The sequence below is a fragment of the Nipponia nippon genome, unplaced genomic scaffold (genome assembly GCF_047370975.1).
Source record: "Nipponia nippon isolate SJK-2023a ecotype South Korea unplaced genomic scaffold, ASM4737097v1 scaffold_2, whole genome shotgun sequence".
NCBI lineage: Eukaryota > Metazoa > Chordata > Aves > Pelecaniformes > Threskiornithidae > Nipponia > Nipponia nippon.
Genome location: NW_028262336.1, coordinates 42222239 through 42241769, shown reverse-complemented (window position 1 = coordinate 42241769; position 19531 = coordinate 42222239). Strand labels below are relative to the sequence as shown.

Sequence of the window (19531 nt, the reverse complement as noted above, 5' to 3'; positions counted from 1 at the left end):
GAAGAAGATGCATTTAATATAATCTGCATTTAAAACTACCATATCAATATGTAAAATCCATCATAGATGAAAACAAAATATATACCATAATAGTAATGTCCGCAGCAGCAGAACAGTATGAAGAATGGTCCATTAAATTTTCAGTTCCTTACCAGACCTCTAACCTCTGTTTTACAAACATGTAAACAATATAGCTGAACATACACTTAAGGTAGAATATTAGCTTCTAGAATTATAGGATGACATTGGAAGACAGGAGTACATCATGATCTGTGTAATGCAGTGTAGTTCCACAGTATATTCCCTAAAAGGCAAAAACAGGATTTTCCTGGCAAACTGGAGGTGAACTAGATTCGTACGTTTGACAAAGATGTTTGCATACGTAAGTTCTTGCACCTTCAAAGTACCAAATAAACAAAGAAACAAATCTTAGAGAAGGAGTTCTGTGGCCCTTTCTTGTTCCTTTTTAGTATCTAATATATAATTATATTGCACACCAACAATTAGTAACAGCACTTATGTTGTGCATTATGTTTAAATGTAACAGTTTCCTTTTATGGTGAAAAGTTTGTTTTCCATTTTGATGTATCCCATTTGCCCTCCACATTATCAGAAATTATAGTGAATTATGGTTTGTAATTTTCTTCCAGTAGATTAGTCTGGAAATCATATTGTTTATGGTTTTTGAGAGAATTCAAGTAATCAGTTATATTTATTTAAACTCAATATTCAGTATCTCTTCATAATTTTTCTTTTGTATGGAATTGATTTATTTGGTCAGTACAGACAAGCAATTACTGTCTAGTGATTAACCTCACAGTAAATATCCATATACTCTGTTTGATTGATTCTCATATGAAGAAAGCAGAGAGAGAATCTTCAAGAATTTGATTTATACCAGAAAGAAGTTGTCAATTATCTTTTGCAATATATGATGTATGGATTCGAAGAATACATATTCCCTCAGTCCTCAGGTGATCCCTTCTGTCCCTAAGGTTGGTGCTCCACTGTGCAGCAGTATTTCAAACAGACTCAGACTGACAGAAAGGAGACAGAAAAAAAGCATTGGAACCAGATGCATGTTACTATTTGTAGTAATAGTTTAAAAAATGTAATTCATCACTTGTGGTGTAGGTAGGAGTTCAGTATTTAATGTTTAACTAGACAGAGACAGAAAGAGACTTGGCTGATTTTGATGTGCTAAAAATGAATGAATGCACACGGAGGGAATTATTCAATTTCCACCTCTGCAAACCCCAGCAGATGTAAGGACAACCTCCAAATTAGTAAACTGTTTGGGCAATAGTGTAGGTCTTCATACCATCTTTATAATATTATGTGACTAAACAGAACAAACAGATTTACTCATGGTACTACTAATTTTATACTACCTCTGTATTGATGTCTTGATAAGACTTTTTATCAATGCTTTATAGGAGGAGATTCACATTTTAGGTGCCTGTCTTATGCTTTCTTTGTGAGCTGAAAAACGTTTTGAGTTGCCCTGGATGTACAGTGAGGAATATATAAAATAAATGAGGGGTGGAAGGGACTGTTTGTTTTGAAAAAGGAATTGAGCTTTAATTCAGAAACTGAGAAATAAATGTTATAAATGTCAAATTAAAAGTAGAAAATCAAATTGATAGTTGATTGCTTTACTGTATTAATGAAAACATAACTGAAACAAAGGAATGAAGTATCTTTCTGACATACAGTCTCCGGCATGTCTCCAGGCAGTATCAATAAATGATGAAATTGGTGTGAACCATTGCTAAGACAAAATTCCATCGATAACTCCCAGCTACACAAGGAGTAAAAAAAATATTTCTAAGACATTTGAAATTTCTCTGCCAAACATACTTTTTAGTTAGAATAAAAGAATTTCAAAAATATGAGTAAGAATTACCAATTTCCCTCAGACTTTCCAGAGCATATGGGAAGTTGTAATGTGTTTATCAGCTTGTAATGTGTTTAACAAAATGGGATTTATGAAAAATAACTCTCTGTATTCATTAACATTGCCTTGTGTGGTAATGGTGGGTGTCCCACCATCACACACCCATCATTAGAAAACAATCACTTATTTTTTTCCATTTTCTGTGTGCTATGTTTCCATATATATGTTTAAGTAAGACTGAAATTTAGACTTTCTACATTTCTTTCCTGGAATATACTGTTTTTCTTCTAGAAACAAAAAAAAAAACCCAAACCTCTGTTGCAAGAAATTCACGAGCCAGATGTTATATATGTATTCATCTGTAGTATTCTATAGAAGCTGAAGATCTGCCTTTGTGCATTATTACCATTGCCTAGTATGAAATCAAATGGTTAATTGTTTTGCTAAGAAACCATAGGTATCTGGTTGTTGGCATAACAGGATTCAGTGTGTTAAGCAGAGAGTAGAACAGGATTAAAGCAGCATGCTTGTCCTTCCTTCTGCCTAGCAGAGGCAAGGAGAAACAGGCAGAATATCCAGAGAACAGAGTTACACAATCATAGGGATACTCTCCCATTGCCTAAAATTTTCTTCTTCCTTTGGCTCTACAAAACTCAAATTGGAATGAACAAGATAAAAATTATGTTTTGGAAAGTAGCATTATTTCAGTGGATAGCCTATCTCAGAATAATTTTTACTGAAAACTTTTCTTCAGATTGGAAGCTAAGTTTGGGCCCAGGCAGTCATTTGTATAAATGTCTTGAAGTTATTTATTGTAAACAGTCTTTTTTGCAAATTATAATTTAGGTGTTCTATAAATTAAATCAAAAGAAAAAGCTATTAAGACCTCCTGTGAATGATCCTTTGCTGAATTTGTGGGGTAGGAGTGATGCTAAACCTTTCTCTCACAGACCTCTAGTGCTACTTTAATCAAATAATGTATCTGGTCTTTGTTTCAAATGCACACAAGTTTGAATCTCCAGTTCTAAAGTCATGGGCAGCATAGATCTACGTAAATTAGAATGGCAGACCTAATACTGAGGTGACATATGCACATAACTACATATGAGGATTGTATCCTGTAAGTATGTTGAAAGTACACTGACATCAGAGTAACCTGAAGTTCCTGGTGAGTTTTAAGACAGGAGTGGGTTGCTCTCTTAATAAAAAAGGAAGAATAACATAAATGTTACTGGGGAAGAAAAGACAGAATGTCTTCAGACAGTATGAGAAAGGATAGAAACAATTTTCTTGACCTTATAAACAATCATAAAAAGCTCTCTCTCTAATATTATGCATAGGAATTAAAGTAGAAGGTAGCACATCTTCACAAGATCAGGGCCATATGTGTAAGCAACTGCAATACTGTAAATTAAGTAGCAGCTCCTACATTACTTAAGGCAGGCAGGGTGAGCGAGCTACGACACTGGTGGGACGTGAAAGCAGCCTGCCTTCCTCACCTCTCCTTCTCTCTGGGCAACTGTGGAAGATCGTTAACTTCAAAATCCCCTTTATTTTTCCACACAATGCACTTTGGCAGCCTTGCTGTCTCCTATAGGGAAACCATTGTTGCTATTACAGACTATTAAACTATGGATATAATTACATAGGCACATTATGTTCAATATTGATGTTGTGTATGCTTGTTGTGATAACCTCAGTGCTTCACACCTTACATACCTATCTGCCTCATAGTGGAATAAGGAATGGCTCATACTCTGATTTAGAATTAAAAAAAAAAAAACAAAAAAAAACAAACAGAAAAAAAGGAGGACAGTCACACATTTTTAAAAAGGCCAAACTCACTTTATAGGCAGTATCCATCTCATCTAACTATAGCAGTTGAAAATCCCTAAGCCGTGGAAAAAGATGATTTTCCCTCCTTTTAAAGAATGAGAAAATAAATTGCCCTTTCTTAGCTTAAATTATAAGCACTGAATGACACCTTAGGTACATATTTAAAGTAACAACCATATTTAGTGCTCACATTTTTGATTTTATGAAAAAAGTCTTGTTAATGGCAGCAACATTGCACTAACATTTGTAAATAATACACAAAATCTTCAAATGTTATGTACCTATTCCTTACCAAGAATAAGCATATACTTCTGATCCAGAAGATGATTTCTTCTTAAAATATGGATGTATCTTTCAGGTTTTTATTAGGATAATTTTTTTTGCTTTAATTTTAATGTTGTTTGGATGATCTGTATCTCACACTGAAAATATATTATTATCTAAGTGATTTGAATCAACTTCCTTATTGTTATGAGATCTGACTTAGAAATTCTCTGCTTTGCAAAATACAAACTATGCACTGATTATTCTAGCTTGTAACTAATGAAAATATTCACATAAACAGCGTAACTGGTCGTTCTTGGTTTCTGGTTATGTAATTATAAGTTCTAAAAAGTCTTGCAATGTACAAAAACATTTGTAGACATTTATACCTTCAGATGGGACAGATTAGCAATTTTTTCATTTATATGTGGAATTTTAATTAAGGCATACCTGCTCTCTGTGACATACAAAATTAAGTGTGTGTTCAGACTTGGGAAAGAATCATATTTTAACAGCATAATATTAATTTAGTCATAGTGCACAACATGGGTCAAAAATATTTTCCAGCAGTGATTTCTTTTAATTAAATGTTAGATTTAGTAATATTGTTTTTGTTACTTATACTACTAAGACTTTTTGCTAGCACAAACTCTGTCCATTTTTGCAGAATTTCATTCAGGTCAAAGGAAGTCCATCTTGGGTCTAAGAGAGAGTATATGTGTCTCCACTGCAATATCCAATAATTCTCCATGATGAATGTCATAAAGACAACAGACCCCATCAGTCTTGCAGTTGGAGCACTACTTATTCAATTCCTCCATGACTTTTTTAGTTTTTAATAATAAAATATTTTTTTCCATTCTGTTAAAAGGGAGAAGCCCTTATACCTCACAGATGGAATCAGAGCTAATCAGTATGTTCTTACTCCTGAAGCCTTTCCTCAGAGATATCCTTTATTGTCTTTATTCGTTGATTAGTCCCCTTAAAGTCCCCTTGAAAACAACCCCTGCTGGAATGAGCACAATTTTAGATTTAGAGATTTGAGTGTGTTCACAATCAAGCTTTAGCAATACTAAATTTAATATAAATTCATACAAGTCTTTTTTATTATTTAAATGTAATCTGCTTGGTTTAAAATATTTCTGCAATAATCTTGAAAGTGCCAGTTTACTCTTTTCCATCTGCTACCCGTGACTTTTTTAATCTTTAGATATTTAGGCAAAAACAAGGAATGTAATTTGTCTGTTTCACAGTTATACAGTAGTTGACTCTGTTAGTGTTGCTTAAAGGTGGGTATTTATTGAATAAGATTTGTCTCTTTTGCTTTCTGACAGAATTAAGTCTTCATTAACACAATAGAAAATCTTAAATTACTATATGTACGTATGTATTTTTAGTGCTGAAAAGTCCACTGTGAAAATAAATAGTATGAAGAAATAATTATAATTAAATTATATACCTAGCCTCACACCTCACTACATTTGCATCTTATATACACAGCCAGTCCCCATATTGGGCAGGGGATGGGGGTGGGGGGGAGGAAAGAGGGACTTTGAAGGTTTCAGCCTGCTTTAAGTGGTCTGGATTCTAATTGTGTAAGACAAAATGTGCACCCTTTTTTCCCAAAAATATTGGCATTAATTCTTTCCAGTTCTGCTGCTCTTTCTCCCTCAATACATTGGAATGCAGAAAGGTGCTACACTAAGCATGTACCTCTTTTTTTTTTAGCAAGTGCTAAGTGAGAAAAGTTCTAAAGAACAAAGATTTTTTTTTTCCAAGCATTTCGAGCTTGAGAACAGACTGCTTGATTTCTGCAGTTAATGACAGGGATGAACCATTCTGAATGCACCCAGCCCCTCCTTGCTTCTGCTGATCCTAATAATTATCAGAGCTGATGCTCATTCCTTTTGTTCGTCATGAATTTAATTCAACTCCAGAACATATTCAGATAGAAATTCTATTTACCATTATTCTGTGCAAAGACTAATAAAATACAAAGCAAACAATAGACTCATTATGAAAGCAGCATGTTCAAAACACCAACCTAGCATTTTTATAATATATAAAATCCTGTAGGTTTAACAGATTAATGGCTGAAGAGTGGGTTGGATGGGGGTTTTTTTTAATTAGAAATGAGTGATCTTCTTTTATAGTGCAATCATTTTTGTATGGCTGAAAACAAGGGTCTAAACTAGTCTCCTGTGTGCATTTGAGTAATAATAATCAGAATGTTGTGTAGAGATTTGATTAAAACATTTTGTATAAATGTTTATTTAACATATTCATTGTAAATGGGTTTAGTGGGTTATTCAAAACCAGCCTTATATGAAAACAGCAATGAGCAAAGCTTTATGTATTTTACTTCAAAGTAAGTAAAAACGGTGTTATGTGCTGTATGTTATAGGTTGAAATTATGAATTAGAAAACCAACTTCAGCAACTTAGCGAAAAAACAGATGCGTAAGTTAAAGGGAGAGAGAATACCAGCCCTATTTTGAACCTTGCTGCTGGTGGCCTTCTGAGATTTCTACCGTTGTGATGTGCCAAACTGGGGGGTTCACAAAGGCCAGCTTTAATAATTGGAGATTATTCCCATCCATGGTCACTGGAGAGAGAGAAGCTCCTCTAGACAGTAATTCAGAGAAGTAGACAAAGTTGGGTGGTTAGAACTTATCTTATAAGACAGTCTCTATGGGCTGTAGAAGGGGTAGAGTTTCCTCTGCCTAAAATTAGATCTGATGAATAACTTGTTCCTTTTGGGTGATACATTTACATGCTTGTCATTCTGGATAAACTCCTAATTCATGCATAATATACCTTCTATAATATTATCTCCTTCTTAGTTGCTATATTTTTCTGTTGTTTGTCAAAAATTCCTCCAGGACATGGCCACTATTGCTGACTTTTCTTATTTTACTAATGTTTTTTATACAAGTACACCTTATTTTGCACTTCTTAGGTCTTCCTCTCTACCTAATAGTGTATCTTCAAAAGAGGAAAAGTGATCAGTCTCTTGTGGCTTTTTGTGTGGATAATGTAAAAACAGAACATTAGTTATAAAACCCTAAGACATTAGAAAGTTTTGTGTTTAGCACATTAAAGTAAGTTTCAGTATTTATAAGGTTATTTCAATCACCCTTGTTCACTGTATGTCATGCCTGTTGATGCCTCTGCTTATCTCATACAATGTTAACGACTGGAAAAAATATATATGACTTGTGATAGTTACTTGGGCAGATGCTACGAAACAATGTAATTGATGGTGCAGTCATGACTTCTGTGGGAGTTCCGTACTCCCTATTGACAATATGGTGTCAGTGAAAGTTAAGGGGACATTTTAACATGTTGTTATCAGTAGAAGAAATTTTCTTATTCCCTGACAAAAATGAAGAATTCCACTTAAATTAGATATTATGTAAGAAGTGGAGTGTGTTGCTGTGTAAACTGTTGTTAAAATTATGACATTTTTGGTTATTTCTCTCTACAGTTTTGTTATTAGGAACCCGATGACATTTTAAGCTTGTGATAGAATTTTTTTTTGCTGCAGATTTTTTTTCAATTGTGGCTTTGTGTGTAAGGTTAAAAACTAATGTAAAAAAAAAAAAACAAACTCCAAACTAATGTGATTTTTACATCAATTGAGAAAAATTTAGGGAAATGCCATTTCTTGGTGTGATGAAAGTTTGTTTGTATGAGTCAGTTTCCCTGTCTTCATGAGTCATATCAGCATATTGAAATATAAACATTTTGAGTTGATGTTGTTACCATGGTGATGCTTCCCATTTTTTCAGTTTAGTGTGATGAAGTTTTTAAGATGAGCTCCATTCTACAGAGAGAAGGAAACTGTAGACAAAAATGTTTTTCACAAAATTGTGTTAGTGGCTACTAAAGATATAAAAGACTTACAAACCCTTAGTTTAATAAGATGTTACAAAAATTAAATAAATCTGTTCTTAAGGCACCCAAGATGCTTGTTAAGCAACCTTTTAAAATGTAGTTAAATGACATTCAATGTTAATGTTTCACATTATTGCTATGGAACCAGAAGACTTCATTTTATTTTTACGTTCCCCTAGAGTATGTTAAATCCAACAATATTGTCCTAACCAAGCATTTATCATTTCCCTAGCTTTTCTTTGAAAGCTTTAGATAATTTATGTGTACAGCGGAGTCTTCCAGGATGGTATTTTAATAAGCTAGACTATAAAATGTGCAAGTACAATAGCATATGGACGTTGTCTTGCCTCCATCCTTAAAAACAATCTGTACGCATCCTTAAAAACAGCCTGTACACAATTACACTAACTGAATATTTAGCTTTAAAATGGAGGACAAATTTCTATTGTTTTCAATATCTTTCAATTGGCTTAGTCAAATTCTTAACTCAGAGCTACTAAGTGAAACGATATTAGTAGTACATACTAGTGAGAAATTCCAGATAATACACGTATCTGAAAACATTGCGATTGTTATCACAGGCAGAAAAACCTTGTTTAAAGAAGAAGAAGAAAGACATCTCATTTTTACTGCAGCATTACCTGCTTGGGTACAGCGTTAAGAGAACAGTAACATCAAAATCATGCAGAAAGTATCCGAGATGTATTCCACTATATCAAGAGTACATTTATCTTAAAGAGTATTCATGTCTTGAAATGACCTCAGAAATATTGTCCTCTGCCCTTCACCATCCCCCAAAAAAGAAGTGATCAGGCTTTTTTTCATGTTGTTGCCTCACAGTGTTAATTAACCATCTAAAATAGCATAGTATATAAACAATGGAAAAACAGTGCATATCAAATTTAAGAAACAAGTTTTACTTGGAATTCTTTTACAAGTGTGAATCAAGAGTGAAATCTTGGTTTCTTTGAGATTAGTGGCAGTTTGCCCATTGACTTACAAGAGCCAATATTTCATCTTTCGACTTTTTTGTTAAGATAGATCAGAACTCAAGTTCATTTAAAAAAGTGAATTCAGATTTAAAAAAAAAAACAAAACAACCCTGCAAATCACCTTGGTGTTTTATTAGTTACTCTTTCATGCAATTTCTTTCAATTAATTAATCCATTACTTTTAAAAAAGAAATTTAAAAATACCTTCATCCTGTTTTAGTAACAGGAAAAAAGGCTTGATAGCTGCACAGTGACCATCCAAACTAGAATGAACAGTAGATGAAGTCTTTTTCACCATAATAAAAGGGGAAAACCTGCCCATCTATTTTTACATGACTCTAAAATACAGGTTTTAATTTTGGATCTGGCTGAAACTATAGTTCTTCTAATTTACTCACTTGGTGAATAGTTTGATCTTATTCTTACTGGAATCAGTATGGATAAAACACCTACTGGCTTACTGGAAAAAGTACAGGGCTAAAATAAGGCAGTCAAGATAACAAATTTTTGATTCCAGGGTACTTTATCTAAAAAATTTAAAAAAGAAAGATATGTGAATAGGAATAGGAATGAATAAATCAAAATTATGTCATAATTTAACTTCTGATGTTTTACTTATCTGTGTAAGAGCTTAATATAGGAAAACAATTTCACCAACTTATTTTTTTCTGTGGGAAGTTGATAACACACGGTAATTGTTTGAATATGAGAAAGAAATTGGAACCAGCAATGACATTTTTCATTTCTTTAATACAGTTTTTCTTTTCACTTTGGAGTATTATATTCACATCCTGAACTGCATTAATTTAAAAATATGAGATATAAGTTCATAGAAACAAGATTGAGGAGTGATATAAATCAGCAGATTTCCTCCATATTCTTTAAACAAAGCAGAGAGGGAGGAACTAGAGTAGAAAGATGCCTGTGAGTCTTCTCCCTTTCTAAATCATTTTGTCTCTCCTCTCTGAATCTTTCCCATTTAAACAAGATGATGATATTTCTCCAGATATGACAAGAAACATTCTCAGTCCTTAATAAGCTCTTTGTGGAGTCAACAGTCCCACAGCATAATTTTACCTGAGTTGTGGGAGGTTTATTTATGGAGAGTATATGATCTGTTGTGTGTTTTTTCTCTAGAGGTAAGATTCCTCTCACCTAACTTTAGTACTTACAGCCACCTGCATATGAGCTAGTTGCTCTTTATAGCAATTCCATGGCATGACTTGTCTCCTCCTAATGCCAATGCGTGAAACATCAGATTAGTTGTGCTATACAATGTCCCACTTCCATCTCTTGACTATCAAAGGAGCTTTAGGTGACAAACTCAATTTCTAAAATAGGCATCTAAATTATATGAATCCTACTTTAAGGTTTCACAGTTGTTATGTTTATAATCTTTGGAAATGGTAATCTGGCTCTGCATAATATTTTGTTGTTGTAAAAAAAGTCCAAATACTAATGACAGCTTTTTGAAGCAGACAAGAACAAATCTATAGTAGAAAAGTTATTTGTTTTTTAGACTGAGATGTAGAGCTGAAAAAAAAAAAGCCAGCTTTTGGGTGTACAAAGCTGTCTTCAAATCTCAGGGGTTTAATATAGCAGCTGGTCTAATAAAATACATCGCTTCTACCTTGTTTTGTCTAAGCCATCGTGTCTACAACAACATTACTATTATTGTTTTTCATGGTATTTAGGTTTTCTTAGGTTGGAATCACAGCATGCATTTCTTTAAACTAGCTGCATTGTGCAAAATAAGTATAGGGGGTTTTATTAAAATATTACTGTTTTGATTCATTTTGGCAGCTAGAATAAACTGTGCTTCATATATAACACAGAGTGTACCTTTTTCCATTCTGCGCTTTCTTTGAAAGTGATGATTGTGGTTACTAGACAACTGAAAGCTTTTCTTTTATATTTCACTATTCTGAATACAACTCAAACTGAACATAAAGAAAATTGAGTCCTCTCTGAAAACAAAGGTTTTGATTTGAGAGCTGCAGTAAACAGAATAAATGTTTTATTAGTAAGTAGGTGGGTTACGAAGTTTCACTGTAGACATGGTAAATTTATTTTAAACTACTACTTCTGTTCACTACTTACCCGTGTCTTCTAACAGGGCACTTTCAATGCCGATATCAACTGGCATTAATTCCCAGATGGGTAAAGAACTTGAGGAGAGATGTGGGTTTTATTTTTTTGTCATATAACTCTGCCAGGAAACCTTGTCTCTTCCACACACAGCACGGGAGGCAAACGTTACTCACTGTGAACACCTCCTGCTACTTCCGCAGCTTTGTACCCAGAGCTAGAGCCCAAGCACCAGCTGCCTTATAGCAACACATGCTGAACCTGTTCTAACACACCAGCCCCCCTGAATCTGACACAGTTTGTGATTTCAGTCACCAAAACAGGCCTCTCTCATTTTGCCAAGCCTGCCCTTTAAAAGCACAGACTGGCGATGCATTTTAGGTCTTGGTGTCACTTCCAAGATGTGCTTCATCGTTGGCAAGAGCGAAGACCTCCAACGGGGCCACCCTGCCTCCCCACAAACACTGCTGCAGTTGTTCCTGCCCTCCTGCAAACCACCCATCTGCACATCCTCTCCCATGCAAAACTCGGACAGTGGCAGCAGACAAGCCAAGGCTTGGTAGAAAGGTAGCGCAAAAATAATGCTCTGTGAATGGAGGCTGCAGGGACTACGTCTTCTGCAGGGCCAAAAGGAGCACCTACCCACCCCCATCTGAGAAACAGAGGAACCACAGCCTCTGGCTGAGCAGTCACCCCTCCATGCAGTAGCAGAGCATTGCTGAAATCCTGTTTTGATTTTTCAGATGTTTTGGTCCTTCAAAACAATTCCATTAGTTTTTCAGAATTTTTGAGCTAGCATTCAGAATTCAAAAAGTCACTCATGAATAACTTGGTGAAGGGCAAAAAATGCATTGTGATAAGCTAATTTAAATAGAAATAGGCTCATTCCTTTCTGTGGGTTGCATATGTTTTAAAAAAAAAAAAATCTAGATTTTTTTGAGCAAATTCAGTTTTCTGAGGAACTACCCCGACACCTTCAGGAAAAAAGAAAAATAAGGCTAGGTGAACTGTTTGTCATTTTTGTACAGCTAGCAATATCTAAACTTTTTGGTCACATTTGAGGAAAGACAGTTTCTTAGGATGAATGGGAGGGCAGGAACAGAGATTAAGGGAGAAAAGACACTTGTAAAATGTGGATAATGTCACATTTACTGGAAATTATGTGATCATAACAGAAAAAGCATTTATTTTTCCCTACTCTAGTGCACAAATAAAAAGCTGTACACTTATTAGGAAATAGTCCTATGCAGCTACTGTTCTGGCAAAGACAGGTTCAAAAGACTGAAGGAGAAAAATATTTGAAAGAGGTATTCTGGCTTCTGAAAAGTGAAGGACTTTTAAAAATACTTTCGCATGTGTTCTGTAATGCCTTATTCTAATATATTATAAATGCTAGTTGACAGATTACATCTCATATTTTCAAAAGCTAAATTTTGTACTGTTCTGCTCTAGGTGTCTTCTTGTCTATGTAGTTCACGAACATCCTTGTCATCTGTCATAGTAGATTCGATATGCACATAAAGCTGAGGGAACAATGATTTATAAACTCCACTCAGAAAGATATACAGGTATATATACCTGCTATGGGGTGGACAGAAAGCATAAAGCACTGAAAATGTTTATGTAAGTTGGAAGAAAAGATTATCTTTAAATACAAGTTCAGGGTCCTGTTATTACTTAATAATTCTGTAAGAAACATGATAATTTATTTTAGTTGTCAGTACTACGTGTTTTTTTCTGACCTGTCTTTTCAAAACAGTAATTCTGAAAAATGGTACTTAATTCAGCAAAGATAAAACAAACCCAAACAATATAAATTACTCTTTTAGGTCTTACAGGCCAAATTAAACGACTTCAATGACTTGAAAATTTTCTTTCAATTTTTGAATGTATGGCAAAGTAACTCTTCTAAAAAAACATTCCAGCTGACCTAGTTGCCTTATTAAACTGAGTGCTTCATAGTATCAAAGGACAGAAAACTTGCATTAACTTGATTAAAAATACTATACGGCATCAATAGAAAAATGATGAATCTACTCTTGGGATTTTTAAAAGGACTTTGTGAGCAGAAAGGAGACTTTTTTAATAAATAAATTGTTACAGAATGAATAGCTACATGTGTAGAAGGTCCTTATAGTTCCTACTCATGTACGTTATGGAAGAGTAAATGAAATTACTAGAATATGAAATGCAATTCTGGCTCAAGAACTGAATTGGAGGGGGTCTTAATTCTTGTTTGTTTATGGCAGTTGATAACATCTAGTTAAATTAACTGAAATACTGTTAAATTTTCAGGATATGGATTGTTTCTTCACCATGCATGGCAAAAGGGTATTTATTTTGTTAGAGGCCTTTCAGCATTATTGGCATGTTAGGATAGAAAAAAGTTGTTTTCTGCAATTTCAGCAGAAATTTCTCTTTTAATTTCTCAATTAAAAGAGAGACTAGGCCAGTGCTGGAGTAAGTCTGTCATAGAATCAAAACACTGAAGTGGGTTTGCATTGACACCATCTTCATTTTTCTGCTTTATTGTAGTCTGTATAGGATTTTGAAAAAAACCCAAACATTCACACTGCAGTGGTGGGCTGTTATGTTAAAAGACTTGAAAGAGGCTGAAAAGTGCATTCATCTACAGCTAAGAAATGTTTTATGATTTTTTACATATTCAAATATAAAGTATATTCATGTGACTTAAAATTAATTTTACCTGTTGTACTTTTAATTAAAAATATTTAAGTGTTTATAATAAACATACACACACCCATTCACTAAATCTGAATGGAGATTGCTGATTACCAGTCAACAGAAAACATTCCCAGTTCAAACAAATCCTCTTTTCCTTCTCCAAAATCTTTACTGACTTTTTTTTACCTGGGAGGAGAGGAGAGGAGAGGAGAGGAGAGGAGAGGAGAGGAGAGGAGAGGAGAGGAGAGGAGAGGAGAGGAGAGGAGAGGAGAGGAGAGGAGAGGAGAGGAGAGGAGAGGAGAGGAGAGGAAGTTGCTTGTCTTTATTTGGTTTTGTGGGGAGAAAAAAGCAACATATTTTTAACAGTATTCAGCTGTATTTAACCTTTACCAAATTTTGAGTAACAATTATTTGAATAAATATATGGGAATTTCTGCCCTGGGAGGAAAGGACACTTTTAACAGGAGAAAGATAATTTAAAAATCTTGCTTAGAATATATTATTAGAAAGCTCTTCTATGAGAGAAGAGGCAGATTTTTATGCCTGTAGTGATGTACAAACTCTTTTTCCTAAATAAGTTGACAGTTTTTCTGGGGACAGGGGAAAGGATTGCTGTGAATTCAAACCAAGACAAACATATCTTTCCTTCTACTGTGGAACAGGAGCTCAGGAAGACTTTAACAATACACCCTGAAAGATTCAGTGGGTATGGGAGAAAATGAATATGCGAAGATGGTAGGAGTAAGAAGCTTCCACTAGTAGAGATGAGAAAAACACACATAGAGAAGACTGATTTTTTTCTAAAGAAGGCTACTGTAAATGTGTTTATGATTTTCCCTACTGTTGGAATCTACCATTTTTCACAACATCATATTGACATTGAAAACCATGGTGAGCTAGTCAGAAGGCAGGAATATATTTAAGTGAATACAGTTGTATCTGCCGTCATGAATGGCTGCTGTAATCACAGCTTCTAAAACCCATTGTAGGTATCAACAGTCCACAGTACAATGCAGCTCTTCAGAAGACAATAGTTGTCGACATTCCATTAAAGAAAACAATATAAGTGGAATGAATATACTTAGATTCCTTTTTCCTCTGTATAACTAATTTATAAAAGAAATAGCAGAGAGAAAGAAAAACAAGAGGGCAAACTGCTGTGAAAAGTAATTAAAGAGATTAACGCTTGGGAAGGGTAAAATGCTGCTACAGCTACAGTGAAGACTATTTGTCATTCTTTAAACTATTAAATAGATTTTGTTTTTTAAGGTTGTATATTGACATATTGTTATGATTATTAGAGATATCACACTCTAATTTTTATTCTAATTTCTGTTAAAAGAAAAAGTTATCTTTGGCTTTTAATTTATTGTTTATGTACCAACAAGCTCTGTAATATGTATTTGACAAGATTTGCTCAGTTGAAATTATAAATAGTTAGATTCTGGGAGAAGTTCAAAGGTGATGGATATTTAGGTTTTGGGTTTTTTTACATTATATATTTCTGCATTCAGCTGCTGAAGAATGTACCCTACCTGAGTCTTACTGAAATGATGCTTCTATGTAAGTTTACTGCCCAAGGTTTGTATACATTGATCCAATGAAAACATCAGCTAAAAGCAGAGCTAGGCATCATTTACCTATTTAATAAATAATGATTTTTTCCCCCAAAAGGTAGTTTTCACAATCATTTTAGAATGCGTATGAAATCCATTGAAGAGTTTTGCCTTTACCTGTCAGCTTTGCCTTTACGTGTCATCATGAAATATTTCAACTGCATTATGCAGCCTTTTTCTGTTTAAAAAGCTTTATAATCGTTGTCCTCATTCTAAGTAACATAACAAGTGAGAGGCTCCAAATTGCCTTTGAAACTGTTACTATGTAATGTACGGTATGATTTTGGTTTACTTGCTTAGTTGCTTTTAATCTAGAAATGACATTATAACAAAACAAACAATACTGTCAAATATATGAACCTATTTTGCTCCCTCCCTAAATTATGTTGGCTACCTATACAGACATTTGAGAAATCCCTGTACATCTTATGCACAAATGTTAAATAATGTTGAAATGTAAATGCATAAAGCATTTCAGAATAGGTTTTTAAAAGATGAAATTAATGTTTATTGTGGCTTTATTATACAAATAACCTGTCACAGCCTGTAATACCTCCACCATCCTCCCCCTGCTGCACTTAAAAAAAGCCCAACACTTTAGCTAGGCAAAATCAGACATATTTTTTTATTTTGTCCGATAAAAGTAAGGTAGGATTTTTTCATCCACACAGCACATTGTTTTAAAATAACCTTGACTGGCTATGTGTCTGGTACTCCACTCAGGCATTGTTATAGGGGTTAAATTGCAAGCTGCAAAAATTGTAAATGTGAGTATGAAGCAGCTTGCCAACTAGACAAGCACTTAGAATTCTTCTAATCTTTTTTTCATATGTCATCTGTAAGAAAGTGAATGCTTACATTATAAATCAGACTTTTAAACATTGCTTGCTAATGCCTTGTTTTCTTTCTAGGAGATTTATTTCTGCTTAACACAGCAGGAAAAATTAGCTAAGATTATTTAGTTTCTTTTTTTTTGGAATCATGAGTCAAGTGTTGATGGTCAATGAATGCTAGAGAAAGATACTGCAGCAAATGAGGCTCAAAAAGTCTTGTAATACTACTGGTGATTAATTATTAGAATGTACTGCTTGAAAGATCACACTGTTCACAAAGTCTTTTTCTGAGTGACATAATTCTGTTACTTGCACAGTGGTTCCATCAAATGATGACTTTTGTGACACTGCTAGAGTCGGTGATGTGTCACCCCTGTCTGGCACTCATTCTTAAAAAACAGGTTTTTGTTACCAACTAAACAAATAACATGTTCTAAGCACCTGCCGTAATACTACATTACAAGAGCAGTAATAGACAGGAGCTTTCTGGATGTGTCTAGACAGTTCCAGGTTTGGATATCTTTTAAAAAATTTTCTTTAGTTTCACTGCTAGATGAATTCAAAGACTCAAAACTCAAAATCTCTTTTCACCTCTCAGTCATCTGTAGCAAATTCAGAAGGAGAGACACTAAATTTCTGTTTATAAATTAACAGGCTTATCTCATTGTCATTCCTATCTGACAAATGTCTACATCACAAAAAATGCCATTACAGTCACCAATAATCGGCACCCTCATGGGTAATCTCATCAGAGAAGAAGAGGCTTGAATAGTTTTGGAGGCTGTTACTAGCCTCACCATGAGGTGGACTCCCAAAAGTACATTAGCCAAAGAGGCGTGGAGAAATCTTCTCTTCTGGTCTGGTTTGTAGATAAATAAAAGAATTTGGTTCATGATATCATGATAATTCACTACTTAGGACAAATAACTTCATTTAAAATTAAATGGCCTCTGTCCTGTTTCTAAAATTTTTTCAAGTTTGCCTGCGGCTGTTACAGAAATGGAAAAATAACTCTTGAATTTCAAATCAAGGTTTTTTTAAAATATTGCCTAGGTTCAAATTCTTTTTTTCACATGGAAAGGAAGAAAAGAGTTGTGGTACTCCCTTACGTCACTACAAAATTCCTTCAACCCACTTGTATTTTGCAGCCACATAGTTCAGAAGCTGACAGTAGGTATTAGTTTGTGCACTAACTCTTGACTACAGTCTGAAGAGATGATCAGTCTTTGGTGTTGGTCTTTGAAACTCACCATTGCTTTAATCAGGATCCTAGAGTTCTGTTGGTATTCTCTGAAGGCTCTCCGAGGTGTTACTTCACAAAATAATTTTGTAGAATTAAAATGAAGTTTGAGACAGTTGTTATGAGACCAGTGTGGGTAGATATATATTTTTAATGGTATTGATTTTATAAACTGGTTGAATTGTTAATCCCTTTACTCAATTTTTATTTAATTACTTTCAAATAGCTATTTATAGGGTGAAAATCAGTATTAGCATTCAGAAAGGCCATATTTTTTCAAAACAAGCAAGAAACAAAACCCCACTACCTAACAGGATAACTATTAGTGATAGCCTGTCCTGCCTATCCCAAAACGTGAAGGGAAGACAGAACATTTGTACTCTGCTGTAGCGTTCTGCCCAAATTTAAAGCTGTTGCCTTTAAGTTCATGGCTGCATTGCACTTCTACTGCTCATACCTCATCAATGCTACTGCAAAATGAAACACTGAACTTTTCTGTGAGAGCCGAGACAGACATTGAAATTTTCCAGAAAGGTCAGCTGAAATATTCCCATGCTACTCCCAGTCTCTCTCCCCGCTTGCTCTCAGGCTGCCTACAGCCCTGCTCCTCAGAGATGAGCTGTGCAAAATGCTTTCCAGCAGCACCCACTTGGTAATTGTTTCTCTGTCTAAAGATGCCAGTGCTTCTAGACTAGGCAACATGCCAAACTGACAGTGAAAACTGCACAATACACAGTTGCCTACGACTGTCAAACCTCATGCTGTTGATGCAACAGGTAAACCTCAAGGAGTGGTGTTGGCAGGTAAGAGCCGCTTATTTCTAGCTAGTCTAGATTTTTCTAGCCAGCTGCAGGCTTTTATGAAGACAAGTTGGACATGACAGTGCTAGGTCTAACCATTATCTTTGTACTCAGTAAAATGCAGAAAATTTTCTCCAAAGCATCTTTCAATTGCTTTATTACAAATAGAGACATGCAACACTTCTTTGTGTGCTTGTCATTCGAGTCACAAATTCTTCTGATCAGATTCTGAGGGAAAGAAAAGTCTCCAGATATTGATTTCAGATTCTGTAAGTCCAGTTAGGTTCATAACTTTATTATGTTCCAAACAGCATGTGGACGTCAAAGTAATGTAGCATTCACCCAGAATGATTTGTAGAAAGACCTTTTTTTTTTTTTCTTTAAGTTAAACCAACTAGTTCAAAAAATAAAGCGTTTTGAATTAATACTGCTCTTAGTTTCAGAACTGCAGGCATAGAAAAGGAAAGAGATGAAATATGAAGAGCTACAGGGTAGTTAGTTACAACTTTATTTACTCAGTAGGTATTGCCTGGATACTAGTGCAGGCTACAGTTCCTTCCTGGATCATCATCCTTCATGGAAAACTTTCATTAGCCTCTCGCTGACCCTCAGACCATTTCTAGAACTGCATTCCCTTCCCCTCACGTGGCAGTGAAAAGGTTGGTCAAATGGGACTGTCTTTCTGCTTCCCCAGGAGGTCAAGGCTTAGTGTTACAAAAAATACCTCTCTCTCTGCCATTAGTGCTGCTTTGGGGCAAGAAAAAGATGACCCTTGGATCAGGACCAAGCTGTCTGTAAACTCTGACTTTTCTTCAGATAATCCTTTTCTCTCTCACTCTTGCTTATCAAGGAACTAGATACTTTAGGAAGTGAAAAATAGGAACCAGATTCATAGATCCATGTATACATACATAGATACACACACGGACACAAGGAAGCAAGAATAAATAATACGGTTGTTTGGACCTGAAACATAGTTTCTATGAACCAAATTTTTCCCCTAATTTTGACCCAAACTGAAAAGACTGCATCTTTCCTGGTCACCTCTGGTGCTAGTCATGGTACTTTGGGCTCTTAGCAACCATCTTTAATTGTCAATGATTCTCACATTTAACATATTAACTATAAATACCCAGTTGGTTCTAGTCATTCCCTTCACTATGGCACTGCTGGCTTGTTTAGAATCACCTACTAGCAAAATAAAAATTACAAAAATAAAATGGGTTCACTGTATTCTTTTATGATTTCACTTAAATAAATCTTCATGGAATCAGTTTAGAACTGTGTTCACCTGAAAGAGCAGAACATAATCAAAGTGGAGTAGCATTATCCATTGCATTGAAAAAGGGAGTGAACTTTTAAAATTTGGTTTGCAATAAATAAG

The 19531-nt window shown here is 34.7% G+C and overlaps 1 protein-coding gene across 1 annotated transcript in view; it reads left to right on the top strand.

Annotated features, from left to right (window-relative positions):
- The window catches only part of IL1RAPL1 (interleukin 1 receptor accessory protein like 1), a 786803-nt gene that overhangs the window by 504866 nt on the left and 262406 nt on the right, over nt 1–19531 (top strand). The gene's annotated exons all lie outside the window — the stretch shown is intronic.